Here is an 18,761-nt window from a genome sequence, read left to right as displayed (position 1 = left end):
AAAGTAGCGCATGCGCACCTTGTGTAGAATGCCGTGGGTATCCCTCTGCCCGCGAGCGGAGATCGGGCCGCCTAACCGAGAGGCGCCCGAAGCCTGATTTCCCCCCCGCCCCCACCGCACAGAAATGCCGAGCCCTTCACACCCCCGCCCAGCCCCGCCTCCTGCGTGCGGCCGGGCCAAGCCGCTCAAGCTGCTGTTTAAACGTCGCTCATGAGGGGAGGCGGGGTCAGGGGGCGCCCGGAGCAGCTGGGGGGTTGGCGCCGGCCTCTCGGACTCTCCGCAGGAGCTGCGGCCATGGGGGCTGCCCAAAAACTAGGTACCATTTGGGGGCCGTTTACCAGAATCGCCCATCCCTTGTGACACCGTGTGCCGCACAAACAGCAAAACCAAGGATGGGAGCCTCCCCGCCGTACTGGATGGGCAGCGCCGTGCGCGGCCCCAATCGGGGTGGATCTGGGGAGGTGTTTTCTGCCGCAGCGCTCCCCCCCCCCCCGCCGCGCTCCGAAACACCCGGTGATGTATCCCCACGGCTGACGGGAGGGTGTGCTTGTGCTGGCACCCCCGAGCAGGCTGAAACGGGAACTACTAGGGGCTGTAGTGCTGGGCTAGTGACTAATGTTCCCTGTGCCTTGCCCCTTGTGCGTGCGATGGGTGTAAAACAACGGTCGTGCGATTTATCATCGTTTCTCATGGCCACCCTGAGCTGGTGCGTTTCCAGTTTTATTTGGAAGGGCCCCGTCCCCACGGTGGCCCTTGCTATCAGTGGAGGATGGGACTGAGAGCACAGCGCGACCTACGCTCAGAGCAACAGTGGAGATGCTACGGCTGCTGACCATCTTCTGGCATTGGGCTCCCTGGAGAGAAACTCTGCAGCAAGCCTTGTGGGGCCTCAGATTGACGAGCAGGGGGGTGAATGGTGGGTGTTCTAGTCTTACACTGCGTACCCCACTCCCTTTCTAATACTTTTATTTAATTTTGGTGAGGAGGGAGAGGAGTCTTTATTATTTCAGCAGTGTCAGGGGGTTAGTAGGTAGGAGTTGTCTGGTTAGATCGCAGCGGTTCACAAACTGTGGGCCCAGACCCCAAAGTGGGTTACAACCAACCGCCTTTGAATGGGGTTGCCAGGACTGGCTTAGATTTGCTGGGACCCAGGGCTGAAGCCCAAGCCCTACTGCCCAGGACCGAAGCCAAAGCTGGAGGGCTTCTTCAGCCCTGGGTTTTGTGGCTCAGGTTGCAGGCCCCTGCCTGGGGCTGAAGCCCTTGAGCTTCAGCTTTGGCACCCCTGCCCAGAGCAATGAGGCTCAGGCTTTGGCCCCCCCACCCAGGGCAGTGGAACTTGGGCAGGGTCAGGCTTTGGTCCCCCATCCTGGTGTCGTGAAGTAATCTTTGTTATCAGAAGCGGGTCGCGTTGCAATGACGTTTGAGAACCCCTGGGTTAGGGGAATGGAGTCACTAGGCCATGTCTCTGCTATGGGAACTACAGCAGCACAGCAATGGAAAGGATTGGTCTGTCACTGTAGGAACTCCGCCTCCCCCAGGCAGCAGTAGGTAGGTCAACAGAAGCATTCTTTCCTCATCCTGGCTGTGTCTACACTGGGGATTAGGTTGGCATAGACACAATATTCAGGGGTGTGTGGATTTTTCAGACCCTTGAGCACAGTAGATATGTCTACACTAAAGTGGATCTGCTACAGCCCTGCGCCATGCTTCTGTAGTATTATAATGTAGAGTCTTTCTACATGCACAGAAGTGTTTTTTCCCTTGATGTAGTTAATTGATCTTTTCAAGGACACTGCAGCCAGTGCTGGGTTTACAATGGCGCCATGGCGCTGGGCCCACACTCTAAAGGGGCCCTGGTCTGGCCCGCTCTTCTCTGCCCACTGCTTTCTCCTGCGGTGGCAACTGGCAGAAGCTTGGTCCTGCGGGTTCCTGCGGCAGGGCAGGCTCTGCTGGCAGCCAAGCTCCTCCCCTGCCTCTTCCCCCAAGTGTGCCGTGTTCCCACCCCTCCCCCACCACCTAAAAGCTGTTTGCTGGCATGAGGGAGGAGGAGAAGCGGGGCTGCAGTGTGCTTGCGCTAGGGGGAGGAGGTGGAGAAGAGGCGGGGGTGGGGCCTTAGGGAAGGGGATGGAATTGGGGCATACCTCCTTCAGCCACCTGCCATGAGTGGCTGGGGGCTGGGAGCACCCCCATGACCCCAGCCCACACCCCCAGCCATCTGACCTGACTCCTGCACCCCCCTCATACACCCTCAGCCCCCCCATACCCCATGCCTTGACTCCTGCACTCCTGCACCCCCCCCACATCCTCACCCTGAGCACCAAACAGGAGCTCCTGCACACACACACACACACATTCCCACCTGCACCCCTCACACCAAACAGGAGCTACCCCAGGTAAGCGCTCCACACCCCAACCTCCTACCCCACCCCTGAGCCCCCTCCTTCACCCTAACTCCTGGCCAGACCCTTCACCCCCAACCTGCTCCTGCATCTTAACTCCCTCCCAGACCCTGCACCCCCACCCTCAGCTCAGTGCAGAGAGCGACAAAGAGAATGGGCTAGAACTAGGGAGAAGGTAGGTACCTGCTCTATGTGGGCAGGGGCGGGGGGGATCCAGTTTACCCCTGGCCCCTCCCTTGCTCTAGGGACCAACCCTAGCTCCTGCCCTGCTATGCTTTTGCCCCCGGGCCTTGCCTTGCTCCAGTCAGCAGGGACTAATCTGCCCCCCATGCCCTACTGTGCTCATCTTGACCCTGGCCCCTGCCTCGCTCCAGCTGGGGACCAATCCTCTCCCACACATCATGCCTTGCTGTCAGGGTGGATACAAATCAATATTTAAAAAAAAGAAATAAAAAAATTGGATTTTTTAATTTAAATTGGATTTTTGAGGGAAAAGCCTATGTAAAGATAGATACACTATATCTCATCATGGAATAGGGATTATAAATTCTAATTCTATAGTATGAGACAATATATTCATGTAATGTTTAGGAAAAGTTTTGTAAATGAGTTCATGGATTAGGGACCCAATCTGTTGGGTTTCCAGGGGCTCTGTGTAGATTATTTAGGTTAATCTTTCTGTCTACCCAATGGGACTCAGTGCTCAGTCTAGAAGATACCATCAGAGATGCTTAGTTTTGCAGTTCTTAAACTGTGGATTTGTGTCTCCAGAGGTAACATGCTTGTTAACAGCAAAAGTGTTTTTAAATAAATAGTATAGAGAGGTGAAAAATAACAGACCTCAACTCTATTGTCCCTCTGCAAATTTGAGTACATGGAGTCAATCCCTTACCTCTCTCTAGAAGTGCAAAGTTTCAAAAAGTTCAATGACTAGAAGATTGTTGGGGGCAGAATAGATCTGGACAAGGAGAAGAAGTCTGGAGATAAATGTTAGAAGTGAGGGACACATGCTTTTTTGTTAAAATATTGTATGTTTGCTGTTGAAGAAAAAAATCCAGAATACTTCACATTGTTGTTTTAGTTAAATAAAGCAATTTAAATGTCTGTCTGGTGGTGATCTCCTCCTAATACAGCCTGGCAAGAAAATCCTCCAAACATTAATGATTAACCTGTTGAACTGGAGATATTTAAGAAGTCATTGGGAGGTGAACTGTCTGCTTCGGTTATCTTTGGTAAATGAAATAACCAAACAATCATTCATTTTCTGATAGCTGTAAAACTAATCTGAAAAGTTTTCAAAATAAATCACTGTTTAAAAATGTATAATATGTACCTTCTAAAAATGAAACCTACATCTATCTCTGAGTTGTGAAGAATATGTGTTAAGGTTATAATAACCAACAAGAATGCACTTTTATGTAGAAATCTATGATTAAATCGAGTCTTCCTGACTAGTGATTTAAATCAAATCCACCCTACCCGCTGTGGTCTTGCCCCTGGCCCCTTCATTCCCCAGGGGGGCTCACAAATATGTTTGGTACCGGGCCCACAAAAAGTTAATCTGGCCCTGACTACAGCAGTACAGCTGCAGAGCCGTAGCTGTGCCACTTTAGCATAACCATGGCGCTGTAATGTAGATACTTAGGACAGCAGTAGAACAGGATTTTCCATCACTGTAGTAAATCCACCTCCTGAGAAGCAGTAGCCAGCTTGATGGAATAATTCTTCCATTGACCTAGCTGCATCTACAGTGGGCACTAGGTTGACCTAACTATGTCACACAGCATTAAATTTTTCACAGCCCTGAGCCATGTGGTGAGGGTGATCTAAGTTTTAAATGTAGACTAGGCCTTTATCATTGGAAAACCCAGGAGTGCAGAGAGCCATGCAAGTGTAGAAAGGGTTAGGGGCAGGAGGAGTTCCTATCGAGAGTTAAGACTCCTCCTAGAGTTCCATCTACTGGTGTATATGTATGCAGAGGTATATGTTTGACCATAGTGATGGAAAGTGTAGGCCATAGATTGGCTCTCTATTTTATGGATGTGTTTTTTTCATACTTAGTAGCTGGCAGACCCTATGTAACCATAACATCATTCTCTAAGATAGCGTTACACCGCCTGGGAGTAATTTTTCTCACTCTTCTATGCTATTTCTACCCACTGGTGGTTACATTTAAACAGCTCAATCTGGGAAACACTGGGGTAGATTTTCCACTGACTTGTGCCTTGTGTAGGCATTTAAATCTATACAAAATGGATGTAAAATGCTGCTAAATCAGAATAATATTATTTTACATCCACTTTGCACAGGTGCATGGAAGTGGGAAAATTTGTACCTGATCCTTGGACTGTGTCTTAATTGACTCTTGATGCTTCTGAAAAAAGCTTTATCTCCTGTTTGAGTCAGGGAACTTTACAGTTTTTTCTCACTTCAACTAAATGTGTAAAATAGATATGGAAAGATTTCATCTCCATTATGTCCAGATCACTGAATGAAGCAGCACAATGGAAAATGCCTGAGGTGACACACTACCCTGGAACTGTTGATCATTTGAGATGAGGGGACAGCATTTGGGCTGGATAAATTGAAGCTGATGCTGTGGCTTGAATCTCTCCATATGGGCTGTAACAACCCTCTTCACAGCTATATGACTTGTGAAATTTATTAACCTTTATTTCCTGCCATACTATCAGGTTAGAAAGACAGTACCAGGAATTCTATTTCTACTCCTCTTGCTTTTCTTCATAATGTTAGGGTACACATCTCTTTCATTCAAAAGGAAGATCAGACTCCTTTCTCAACACTTTTACAGCACTACCATCTCCTAGCTCTCCATTTAGAAATCTATACTGCTCTCAGAAGGACTGTTTGGTCTTCAATACCCTTCCAATTACTCTTCCTCATGGTAGATGTTGGATTTTAGGAACTTAGTTCTGAAATAATCGTTGGAACTTTTTCAGTTTTTCTGATGTTGCTTCTTTATTGGAATCATGTCCATACATACTATGTAACTAGGACAGGAACATTATGAAGCCCTTTCCTATTTCTTATATCAGTGTAATAAACTCTTCATTTTCAAAGAGGTTTATGCCACTTGCTATGGAATTGCTTTTCCAGTTTTCTGAACTGAGATCACGAGCTCATTTTACGTAGACCACTGAACAGCCGTCAACTGACTACAAGTTCCAGGTACAATAGTTTGTATTTGAATCTACAGATAAAAAGTTCCAGAACTATTTACTAAAACCAAATAATCCAATTCCCATCTCTTGTATTTGTAACCTAGCGTACTGATCACTGTTTTAAAATTTACCAGGAATCAGTAAAACTATCTGGAATCACCATGAAATTACTTTGCTTTTTGTATCCATAGAACATGAGCATATCTTCCTTGTCAATCCTGAAGACTCACATATTGATAAGTGCATTCATGTATCATGCATGTTTTGAGTGACACTTCAAATAGAATCAGATGGTCAAAATGAGTCATTTAGTGACACACTTAATTGTCTATGTTATGCCATGTCACAGTTTTACCCTAACGTTCAGTTGACTTAAATATTCATAAAAATTAGTATTGGGAGCCCTGTTTTAAGATTATCTTCCTTCCTGTCATCTCAGCACATCTGTCTCTCTCTCTCTCTTTTTTTTTTTTTTTCCCCCTATATCCTCCTGAAATGTTTTTGGGTTTTTGTTTGTTTGTGAGTTGGTTTTTGTTTTGTTTGTTTATAATAAAAGGTGGCAGTCAAGGATTAGGCTTTTTTCCCCCTTGGACTCTGCTGAAAAGTTGCATTGTTCAAAGACCACTAGAAAAATTGTTTTCTTCAACAAATTACAGCACTGCATTTAGTTTAAACTGGAATTTTTCCAAAATCAAACTGACAAATTCTTAAACTTCGTCTAGTTAGTAGAATAAAAAAGAAAAGTTGTTCAGAATTCCCTAATTAAAACAATGCCAAGCAAGTACTAGAAGTTCAGTAGATTGTGGGAGGGTAATACATTTGCATGGTTTGCTGATACAATTTTCAGTGAAATAAAATTAGTTGAAATAAAATTTCCTGTTACAGTAATTTCTGCTTGTAGTTCCCAGTGGTAATGTAGTACAACTGACTTTTTTGAATGGTAATAATTAGTAAATGTTCTTCATTGTGGTTGGATGACTGTTTTAATTCCTGCTTTTCTCTCCCCCTCCCCTTCCCCACCCACCCATTAGATTGTCTAATTGAGCTCCCAGGGGAACTTCAGAAACAGCAGCAAGGAACTGAAAATCCTCCAATAAGTTCATATAAATTACACATTTTACTTAACTCAGTATTAGCTTCACTGACTTCCTAGCCACCAGTGAATTGATTTGAACACTTTATTAGTTGTCCTTTGATTATTATTCATGTAGAGCAGTGGTTCTCAACTTATTTACCATTGTGGGCTGCATATGCAGCTCTGTGTTATGTGGGCTGCATCCAAGCAATACATGTACTACCTGTGTGGCCCTGAGGATGTCACATGGATCGCAGCTGTGTGCTGATTGGCATGTGCAAGCGGGCCACAGGCTGAGATCCACTGATTGAGAAAATGCTCTACATTAATGTGGCTTATTAGCTTCCTTATACTCTTCGTTTTGCCACAGACTTCAAATCTCATCCAACAACCCTGTTTCCCCTATGTGCTTTGAGATTACTGAAGATTGCTTGAGCTCTGTATGTCTTGGGTTCCTCAAAACCTAGAGGCAATAGTTTTTGTTCTCCTCTAAGTCACTACTGTCCATTGCCTCTAGATAAGTAATTAATGCTCCAACAAGACTCTTGGAGCACTCTGTGTAGTAGACACACAAATACTTTAGAATGTTGATTTCCATTAATATTAAAGAGGAAGTGGGTGTCCAAATACCTTACGTAGCTTTAACAATCTCAGCCTACAGGTTTTAACAGAAAAGCCTTCAGTTGTTTGTTTTAGTTAATCTAAATCCTTTATTGCAGGATTTCTCAAGCTTTTGGAGCTGATGAACCTTGGGGGGATTATGAAACATTCCATAATCTGTCCAGACCGCCAATAAACATAACCAGGTAAATATTTGCAATAACAGTATTAAAATAGCAAACTGTTATGAAGTGTGATTACAAATTGCAAAATATTAAAGAAATTCACAATTCAGTATGGTGGGGAAGCTGGTCTTGCCGAAGAAAGATGTTCTACAGGAGATTGAATTAGGGTAATACACAGTTTAATAATTTTTGATCAACAGTTTGCGATATTTTGTTTTTTTAATCACTATGATCAAGGGAAAACCTACTCACAGCCATACAAGGATGAAAACTTGCAGGGTTCTGGATCAAGAACTACCCAGTTTTACAGAGAAAGCAAACACTTTCTGAGTGCCATGGTAGAGGAAATCAGCTGAGGTCTTGCCACTGGGAAAATCTCTTGGTTTGTCTAACAGTGGCTCAGTCGGTTCAGCTATTTGGCATCTTATGCAAGTTGGTGATCAATCTCTTCCCCCTCTTTACGTCATCATTTGTATGTCCTGGTATTACATCTTCAGTGAAAGCGTCAGAACCATACCTCAAACATACTGGGGGTTAGATTCACAAGTGGGACTTTGTTGTCTAACTGCCAGTTGAAGTGCCTAAGTCCAACATTTCAGCATCACGGGCATTCTTAGTTGCCTGAGTTTCCGTCCCTGAGGCACCTAAATTTTGGTGGCAGGCATGTACTCAGCAGCCTAAATCGCCCTCATCTGGGAGGTGAGACACCTGGGTTTAAGTCCCTGCTCCAACTCAGGCAGAGTGGTGATTTACCCATGTCTTCCATATCCGGTGTGAAAACTAGTGTGAAAATTCTAGCTAGTGGGGCTAAGGGGTAGAGGACTCCGCCTTCTCCTAGTCCAGTCACTAGAGTTTTTCACACAGGATATGGGAGATGAAGGTTCAAATCCCTACTCTGCCTGAGAAATGACTGGTGTTTAAGCCAGGTTAAACTCCAAGAGAGAGGTACATGGTTATGAATCCCAGGTAGAGATAGGTGCCTCCCTCTAGCCTGGACTCAGGCATCTAACTCCTTTTGAGGGGCACGGTGTGGGGCCTACTACTCTCCTCAGCATTTCCTTTTGGCTAGCTTAAGCATTTCATCATTCAACATGCTGGTATTTGTGCATGCATTTAATTCCACTAGGTAGCAGGGTACCCAACTTGCAGTGCTTAAGTTCCCATTGTGAATCTATCCCTGGAAGCTTTGCAGCACCAGGGACATCAGTTGGCTCAGCAAACTGAAGTGTTTTGTAGTGACTTTTCCTGAGTATTGAAGTATTGTTTGACAACGGCGCTATTTTCACAAGTCTCCTCACTCCCTAAAATCAAGGGAGAAAATATGGGTCATGCAGCATGCCCTGAAGGTCAACAAACTTGGCCATTGTTGATCAAGGAAGGGGAACAAAATCCAAACAGAAGGGTCTGTAGCGAATGATGGTGTATCAGCAGCCCTCTCTCATTTATACCAATAGGGCTCCAGCTCAAGTGGCTCCACTGATCTCATTTTTATCAGGGTTTTAAAATAAACGCAGAAATCTAATCCTGAGGAGACAAAGGCATGAATTACAGTTGCAGGGCCCACATGTCAAAGAAGTGGTTCTAGCCTTTTGGTGGTCCAAAGCTGGAAAGAAGCCAATCGGCTCTCACTTCTACCGTACTTGCTTGTCTAGCAGCAGCTGAGGTCTAACCAGCCCTACGGCTTGCATATCTAGTCAACAAGTGGCAGTAGCATCCCTCAGACAGAGGGGCTGGTATTATCCTTACTGTATCTTACAGTTGCTTCACCCAATCAGCCATCACCACCACAGTCTTATTTGGCCTTCAACCAAGTCTCCCAATACTGAGTAATGCAATTGACTGCTCAGGCTCAGTCAGCTCAGATGGAGATATAAAGCTGACTTGGGTGCCAATGTGATACCACATGGTGGAATTTCTGTGGTTTTGGTTTGCTTTTTCTAAAACCTAGAAAATTACACATAAAAAATTGAGTTATAAAGCATTAAGGTTGCAAAGTCAAACACTCAAAAGTTAGGAAATGCCAAAATTAGGTTGCCTCTGCAACCTCAATTCAGCACCCTTGTGCATATAAATTATAATACAGTCTTTGGTAACGTGATCACATAATATTTTTTCACAGGATCCCCATCTTATTTAAGAAGAACTGAAAGTATATTAGTACATAAGCCAGCAGTTCTCAACACACAGGCCACATGCAGCCCAATTAGCACACAGCTGTGGCCCAGCTGTGTGCTAAAGGCCGCACGGCAGGGTCTGCGTGCCTGGCTGCCCAATGTGGCAGGGTCCACGCTACCCAGCAGGGGCAGGGGCAGGGCTGCTGCCTGGGCCCACAGGGTCTGGGATCGGGGCTGCTGGCCCTGCTGCACGGCTGGGTCCAGGATTGGGGAATCTACCCTTTTTCTTCTTTGAGAGGGTTATTTGCCTAGTGGATAGGAGAGAAGCAAGAAACATGACATATCTTGATTTTAGTGAGGATTTTGACAGCCCTACATGGCATTCTCATAAGCAAACTAGGGAAATGTGGTCTAGATGAAATCATTATAAGGTGAGTGCACAACTGGTTGTGGAAGACCTTACTCAAAGACTAGTTATCAGTGGTTTTCTGTCAAATTGTAGGGTATGTCTAGGGGGCTCTGCAGGGGGGACAGTCCTGGGTCTGATACTATTCAGTACTTTCATTAATGACTAGGATAATGGAGTGGAGAGAATGAAATTTGTGGATGATATCAAGCTGGGAGGCATCGCAAGCACTTTGGAGGACAGAATTGGAATTTAAAATGATCTTGGGAAATTGATTTTAGAAATCACCAAGATGAAATTCAAAAGAGACAAGAATTTAACTTCAGAAGGAAAAATCAAATGTACAACTTCAAAATGGGGAGTAACTGGCTAAGTAGTAGTATTGCTGAAAAGGATCTTGGAGTTTTAGTGTATCACAAGTTGAATATAAGTCAACAACGTGATGCAGTTGTGAAAAAGGCTAATATCATTCTATGGTGTATTAACAGAAATGTCATATGTAAAACATGGGAGGTAAATGTCCTGCTCTACTTAGCAATAGTGAGCCCTCAACTGGAGTACTGTGTCAAGTCTGGGCACCTCACTTTAGGAAAGGTGTGGATAAATTGGACAGTCCAGAGGAGAGGAACAAAAATGATAAAAGGTTAGAACAGTGTCTCTCAACCTTTCTGGCCTATACCGCTTACAGGAGTCTGATTTGTCTTGTGTATCCCCAAGTTCACTTAAAAACTACTTGCTTACAAAATCAGACATAAAAATGCAAAAGTGTCACAGTACACTATTACTGAAAAATTGCTTACTTTTTCATTTTTACGATATAACTATAAATCAACTGGAATATAAATATTGTACTTACATTTCAAAGTATAGTATGTAGAGCAGTATAAACAAGTCATTATCTGTATGAAACTTTAGTTTGTACTGACTTTGCTAGTGCTTTTGATGTAGCCTGTTGTAAAACTAGGCAAATATCTAGATGAGTTGATTTACCCCCCGGAAGATCTCTGCTTACCCCCATGGGTACACATACCTCTGGTTGAGAACCACTGGTTTAGAAAACTTTACCTATGAGGAAAAGTTAAAAAACTGGGCATATTTAGTCTTGAGAAAAGAAGACTGGGGCTGTAGGGGGGATAATAGTCTTCCAATATGTTAAGGCCTGTTATAGAAAGGATGGTGATCAATTGTTGATTATATCCTCTGATGGTAGGAAAAGGAGTAATGGGCTTAATCTGGAGCCAGGGAGATTGAGACCATGTCTGCACTATAGAGTTAGGTCAACTTAAGTTACGTCAACGATTATAAACTGCTGTAATTACATTGCTTATGTATGTTCACACAATGCTTCTTGTGTTGGCAGATTGTGTCCACAGTTGGTGCTCTAGCACTGACAGAGAGAGCAGTGTACCATGGGTAGCTAGCCCACTGTGCAAATTGCCACCTTCTTCTGCTAGGAGTTCTGGGAATGGATCGCAATGCATCATGGGGGTGGGATCACTGCTCCATGATGCAGTTTTCTCCGTCCCATAAGTCCAAGGGCTTCGGACTGCGTTGCGCGCTGCTTTTCAGCTGCCCTGTAAACTTTGCCCCTGCCATCTCCGCTTGAAAGCATAGATCCTACATTGCTCCCCACTCTTGTGATAAGCATTATGAACACAACGCAGCTGATCCTGCAGTATTTCGTGAGCTGCAAATCTGAACAGGAATCCATGGTGCTGTCCCTGCTGTGTGGAAAGAAACAATTCAAGATTGATGATGGCATTCACAGAGCAGCTGTACACGGTGGACTGTTGCTATTGGGCTTGGGAAACAAGCACCGAGTGGTGGGATCAGATTGTGATGCAGGTATGGGATGATGAGAGATGGCAGAACTTTCATATGTGCAAAGCCACCTTTCGTGAACTCCGTATGGAGCTCGCCTTCACCTTTTAGCTCAAGGACACCAAAATGAGAGCTGTCCTCATGGTGGAAAAGTGTGGGGTGATCACTGTGTGGAAGCTGGCAACTCCAGACTGCTACCGGTCAGTCATGAATCAGTTTGGAGTTGGGAAGTCCACCATGGGGTTGCAGTGATGCAAGTGTGCAGGGCCATTAATCGCCTCCTGCTACGAAGGACTTCGACTCTGGGTAATGTGTGGGAAATAATGAATGACTTTGCGGCAATGGGATTCCCTAACTGTGGCGGGGCAATAGATTGCACGCATATCCCAATTTTGGCCTCAGACCATCTTGCAATGGAGCACATCAATAGGAAGGGCTACTTTCATATAGTATTGCAGGTGCTGTTGGATCACTGGGGTTGTTTCATTGACATCAACACAGGGTAGCCAGGAAAGGTGCATAACACACCCATCTTCAGGAACACTGCCCTGTATAGAAAACTGCATGCAGGGACTTTCTTTCCAGACCAGATGATTCCAATGTGGGATGTGGAAATTCCCATAGTGATCCGGTGAGACTCAACCTATCCCTTACTCATGTGGCTCATGAAGCCATACACTGGAAACCTTGACAGCAGCAAGGAGCACTTCAACAACAGGCTCAGCAGGTGCAGATTGACCATAGAACGTGTGTTGGGCAGATTAAAGGGTTGCTGGTGGTGCCTTTTAGGAAGGTTAGACTCCATTGAGGAAAATATTCTCATGGTCATAGCAGCCTGCTGTGCTTTGCATAACATTTGTAGAGCCGGGGAGGGAAAGTTATCCCAGGGGCATAGCTTTGAGGTGGATCGCCTGGCAGCTGATTTTGAGCCAGACACCAAGGGTATTAGAAGAACTTAATGTGGGGAAGGGGAGGCTATTCAAATCAGGGAGAGTTGAAGCAGCATTTTGACAATGAGTCCCAGTAATGTGTCCTTCTGTAATGAATTGAGACAGACATTGTTTACTTGCCACATTGAATGACCCCTGTAATAGAATCATAGAATATTAGGGTTGGAAGGGACCTCAGGAGGTCATCTTGTCCAACCCCCTGCTCAAAGCAGGACTAATCTCCCATTTTTGTCCCACATCCCTAAATGGTCCCCTCAAGGATTGAACTCACAACCCTGGGTTTAGCAGGCCAATGCTCAAACCACTGAGCTATCCCTCCCCCCCAATAATTCCTGCCTGAGTGCTAATTGTAGTCTGCAAATGTGATGGTTGCCACTGTGCATGAATTTCTGTTGCAACCACCTGTGTAGGTCACAAATAAAGAATCACTGTCTTTGTAATACTATCTTTTTATTAAATAGCAATACACAGATTAACATTTCTTACAAGGGACATGCCAGTGAGCAGCACTCTCTGAAGTGAGAATCTCACCGCTGTGTGTAAGTCCAGCTGTCGTTATGGAAAAATGTTCCTGGGGTCGAGTGTGATGGGCTGGGAACATGAGAGGAATGTGTAGGGGTGGTTTGGGGAGGGCAAGGAAGGCAATTCTGTATGGGCAACAGTGCAGTCAGGGACCTCAGCATCTCTATTTGGTCCTCCGTGAGCTTTATCATCCGCTCCTGGTCCTCTATTATCTGCTTCTGCCCGTCTCCTTTCCTGGTTATCCATTTCTCGTTTTTTGTTTGTCTCTCTCCATGCTCTGTGCTTGCGATCAGCTTGGTCTGACAATTGCAGGACTTCGTGAAACATGTCCTCCTTACTCCCCCTTTTATGTCTCCTAATCTGATGGAGGCGCTCTGCCAATGTATAGGAGCTGTCCCTCAAGGGCACATCTGCAGAAACAAAAGAAACAATACACAGAGTCAGCATTATGTGTGCACTCTCAGTCTTGAATCATAAAAGTTTCATCCACCTCTTTCTCACCTTCGCTTGGCAAGCACGCAGCACGACCAGAACACTGAATATGGTGCATTCGGCCTCTCGGTGGGGTGCAAGATGGGACAAAGGGTCTGGGTGGTTTCAGAAGGGGATCAATAGAAGCACCTAGGGACAGTATTCTGAGTACTGGCACCATTTTCCACGGTCAGGGGCGATCAAAGCTGAAATCACTCTACTGAGGGTAACTGAAGATGCAAGGGTGCATCTCCTGCAGTCGTGCATGTTCAGACAGGGTCTGTATGCTGCTTGCCTGTGAGCTACTTTGGTTCCTGCAGAAGTAATTGCCAATTAGCACAGCAAAGTTTACTACAATGGGGGAAGAAACAGAGCAACTTTGCCAAGGAACCTTTGGCAGAGAATTGCAGAGTATCTCCTAGAGATCTCTATGGAGGATTCCTGGGAGATTTTGGTGTGCATTAACAAACTTTTCCGCAGGGCTCTCACTTCGTAGCTGCACAGGGGAATGCAAAGCAGATGCAAACAGTACCTAGTGTCATTAATTTTGATCCCTTCTCCCATGTGCACCATGTAACAAAATAAAGGACATCTCTAACTCATAACCATGCACCATCAAAACAAAAGGAGTACTTACTGGAGCTTCCGTGTCCTGCTTTAGGCACACCAGAGCTGGACTATTGGGACTGGCTAGACCCCTCCAGAGTCCAAAAGAGGTCCTGGCTCACGATGCCACTAGGTGAGCCTGTCGCCTGCCCCACATCTTCCTCCAAATCGTCCACCACTTTGTCCTTGGAGTTGACTCTGCTGGCTGCTGCCTCCAGTCCTCCGAAGTATCCATGAGGCTCTTGGCAGTGGAGGCAGGGTTGCCACCAAGGATGACATGCAGCTCCTTGTAGAAGCTGCATGTTTTTGGCACTGCACCAGAGCATTGGTTGGCCTCCCTTGCCTTTTGGCATGCCTGTCTCAGCTCCTTGGTCTTAGCACAACACTGCTGCATATCTCTTTCATGTCCCTTCTCATCCATGCCATGCAGCAATCTGCTTGGGGAGGTTAAAGTTCCTATGGCTGGATCAGAGCTGCGACTGCACAGTTTCCTCTCCCACAGACCCAACAGATCCAGCAACTCCGGTGTACTCCAGGTGGGAGTGTTTGTGCTGCGGAAAACCAGCATGGTCAGCTGGGAAGATGCAATGTGGGCTGTCCATGTCAAACAAACGAAGCGGAATTTCAAAAATTCCCAGGGTTTAAAGGGGGAGAGGCACGTACCTGTGTTCCTGGCTGCAGGGCAGAAACTGCTTACCAGAGCTGTCATGATAGGTACTGTGGGACACCTCCTGAAGGCTTCTTAGGGTAACATAAGCAAGCATAGTGTCTACCCTGGTACTGTGTTGCTCTAACTTTGTTGCAAAAACTGCTGTGCTGCTCATCTAGATGGTTTTATTATGTCGGTGTAGCAGGAGAGTTAAATCATGGGGAGGAGCATTGTTGTGTATGTACACCTCCACTGTTTCGTTGACAAAACTGTGTAGTATAGACAAGGCCTTTGGTTAGCTATTAGAAAAAAAAATTCTAACTATAAGTGTAGTTAATAGGCTTCCAGTGGAAGCTGTGGAATCCCCGTCATTATAGGTTTAGTAGGAACAGGTTATACAAACACCTGCCAGGGATAGTCTAGGTTTACGTGACCCTGCCCCAGCAAAGGGGGTTGGACTTTAACTTCTTCAGGTCTCTTTCATCCCTACATTTCTGTGATTCAATGCAGAGCATAGACATGCTTAGGTGAAGTATCAAGATTGTCTAGTGAAGGAAGCTGTTGTCTATAGGACTCCCCCCTCATTCGTTGCAGAAGTTGGAAAGTGTATAGTGAATTGAACAATGAGGAATAAACAAAATATTGATGTTCATTGAGAACCTTCCCTCCTGTGCACTAAATGAGTAGGAGGCGTCCTGTGGAAAATATAGTATGTGATCATGGAATGAAATACTGTACTAAATTCATACATGCAAGAGGACTGAATTAAGGTTAAAGAGGCAACCTTAACTCTGGCATTTCCTAACTTTTGAATGCTTGACTTTGCAATCTTAATGTTCTTTTAATGTTATTTTGTGTGTGCAACAGACATAAATAAGAGTAATGGAAGGGAAAAATTGAGGGACATGACTAATGTAGATGAAATGGGTCAGATTTGCACCATCGTAGTGATGTAAATTCAATTATTTCAATTCAGCTACTCTGGATTTTTACCAATGTATTTATATTCAAAGGCCTTATGCTTAGCTAAGCCCAGTGCCACCATCATCCACAACCTTTGTGATAACCTGATATGTGTCTCAACAAGCATATGCTAATTGTAGCCATTACCCTCCACACTGCTGCTCATTGAATTTTTGTGGCAAGGGCCCTTCAACCATATTTGAGTATTATTGCTGAAGTGGTGGCAGCCCATCTCAATGAAGAGCATACCACCATTCAGTTCTGGCAGGAGTCCTCCAAGGCTTGCTTCTAAAATGGATATTCCTGCCCCAGATTAGGATAGTTCAGGCAAAGGTGGTGTGCCAGTAGTACCCTTTTGGATGAGACCTCCAGGAAATGGCTACTTCCTATCCCCCTTCTATCCTTGTCTTGATTATACTGGCTTTCTCAGATCTTCTCTACCAGTGTTCTGTTTACTTTATAAACCCCATCATCCTTTCACTCTCACCTGTTTTTTGCAGGGTTTCCTCAGGAGTTGGCAGCATATAATTCTCAGATTCAGTGCCAGCCCACCCCCTACATGCAAAGTTGTGGCATATTACTTCTAACTGAAACATACCTAAAGCTCTCTCTTCAAATGCCTACTCTGGTCTGCTTATTTAGATTTCTTGCTACTGGAGCATTGTTACATGTAAGCTCCTGTGGTCCATTCTCCAGTCACTTCTGCTTACAGGAATCCTTTCAAAGCTGTGGATTTGAATTCTCACACACATACTTTACATTGTCTGTTTCTCTTCATTAGAGGGGCCTAGGCATTTGGCCTATGGCTCCCCTCAATAGTTACTTTTAGTTTTATAGGTACTCATCGGGTCTCCCTTTGAGCCCTTAGGGACAATGGGTTTAAAATTCCTGATCCTTGAGGTCATAATTTTGATGGTTGTGATAATGGCCAAGAGGGTTGGGGAATTATGGAACTTCCATTGACTCTCCTTATCTTTAGTTTTTCTATGTGTCAGCAGTTTTCCATTTACCCCTGATTTCTTTCTAAAGTTCGTGACCATATGTGTCTTCCTGGCTTTTTTTCTGAACCCTGAATCACCTGAGGAATGATGGTTACATTCACACACATATGGGTATGACGCATAAAGCTTTGAAGCTTTATTGGCATAGAACCAACAACTTTTGTCAATGTACACCTTTATCAGTCTGCTTTGATGGACCTACTGGCAATAAAATTGGGAAGGCCTTCCTCTGTAGATGGTTATGATGCTAAACAAGCACATCTGAAGTCCATCTATCTTTTAAACTTTGCTGTAAAGTGTCATGCAACCTTCTAGAAAAAAATCTTGTTTTTAAAAAAAGCAGTCATTTGAGCACGAAGGCAGGTGAACTCTCTCTCCCCCAAATAGTGCTTCAGAAGGGATGACAGGATTTACTGTGGGCATGAGGAGCGCTGTATGACTGTAAAGATACAAGGCCTATGTATGGCATGGTTGGAATCTGCAGCTGCTTTGCCAATATCTTTTGAAAATATATATTATGCAGTCGTAATTGCTGCAGGTATTTCATCTGCTAAAATAATGCTGTATTGCCTTTTAGGAAGCTTAGAAAGGTAATGAACACATTACGCTTCATTTTCCTTCTTTTATATTTTTTATAGTTGAGTTTAGATTGCAAAGAAGACGAGACTTTTTGGCTTGGAGCCAGATTCTAATAGAATCACAGTGTGGAATAGATCAAGACTTAATTTAGTCTGGCCTCTAGTGATGTGAACAGATTCTCCTCTAATGTCATCTCTTTGTTCCCGCGATAGAATAATAGCTATTTCTATTTATATCTCATTTTCAAGGCATAAAATTACTATGTTAATATTAAAAATGTAAAAAATGTGTAGGAGGAAGGTAGTGTCCTTGTTATATTTGACTCCTTTCTGACAGACTTAGATCAGGGATTTGATTATCTTCTGATACTTTTTAAAAAAAGTGCAAGTGAGAGAAGACTCAGGCATGAGGCTTGTACATTGCAAGCTCTAAGAGATTGGAAGAAGCAGTGTTTTTTGTTGAATTTCACAAGGCAAAGGCAGGTTAGCCTAGTGACTTATGCCACTCCATAGTAAATATTACATGTCTTTCTTTAAAAAAAGGGGAAAAAAAGAATGCCAGGTTTTGATGACAAGAGAGACCCACTCTGTCATTGAAATCTACTTAGATACTAGGATCTGATTGTGCCCTGCTTGTGTACAGGGGTGCAAGGAGCTTCACGGAGAAGTTTAAAAACTTTTTTTCCCCATCTAGGATCATGACTTTGCACTCTGTTTTGTTTATTCACCCCAACAGTAGGTGTTAGCTATTCTTTTCTGTAGTGTCAATGCATCTGCTTCTGGGTTTGTTTTGTGTATGTAATCTGCATTTTAAAGCCTCATAACATCTTGAATCCATTTCAGGAGATGAAAGAGATAACTAAAGTATTTGTGGTAGGCAGATGCTCCTGTATTTTGCATGCAGAGAGCTTCTAAGCACTGTCAACTTGACAAATGAATTTAGTTGTAAATGTATCCCTTGTTTATTTTAACAACTGAGTGTACTAGTATTCCAAACTGTGTGTTCCATTTCTACAGTGAAACATGTAGACTCACTGGGAAGAGGGCTGCATATTTATTCATTGCATATATAGTATATGTCTGTCTTAATGCTCTCAGAAATGATTAGCCTTAAATTTGCTGCCATAAATCAGGGAATAGCTATAGAGCCCTCCTTGCCCTAACCTATGCAACTCATTGCAAATATCCCATTGCTTCAACTTCAGCAAACTTATTTTTAAAAATATCTAGTGCAGGTGT

At 44.4% G+C, this 18,761-nt stretch overlaps 1 protein-coding gene across 2 annotated transcripts in view; it reads left to right on the top strand.

Annotated features, from left to right (window-relative positions):
• Positions 1 to 43: 43 nt before the first annotated feature.
• Positions 44 to 18,761, top strand: part of LOC140909346 (uncharacterized) — a 44,407-nt gene continuing 25,689 nt past the window's right edge. For both annotated transcript variants that reach the window (XM_073338419.1, XM_073338418.1), the window contains exons 1-2: positions 44 to 916; positions 7,376 to 7,462. The gene's annotated coding sequence lies outside the window, so the exon portion shown is untranslated. The remainder of the gene's footprint in view (positions 917 to 7,375; positions 7,463 to 18,761) is intronic.

The sequence above is a fragment of the Lepidochelys kempii genome, chromosome 3, assembly GCF_965140265.1.
Source record: "Lepidochelys kempii isolate rLepKem1 chromosome 3, rLepKem1.hap2, whole genome shotgun sequence".
Classification (NCBI taxonomy): Eukaryota; Metazoa; Chordata; order Testudines; family Cheloniidae; genus Lepidochelys; species Lepidochelys kempii.
The sequence above is the reverse complement of the archived record's forward strand: the minus strand, read 5'-3'. Positions and strand labels throughout refer to the sequence as shown.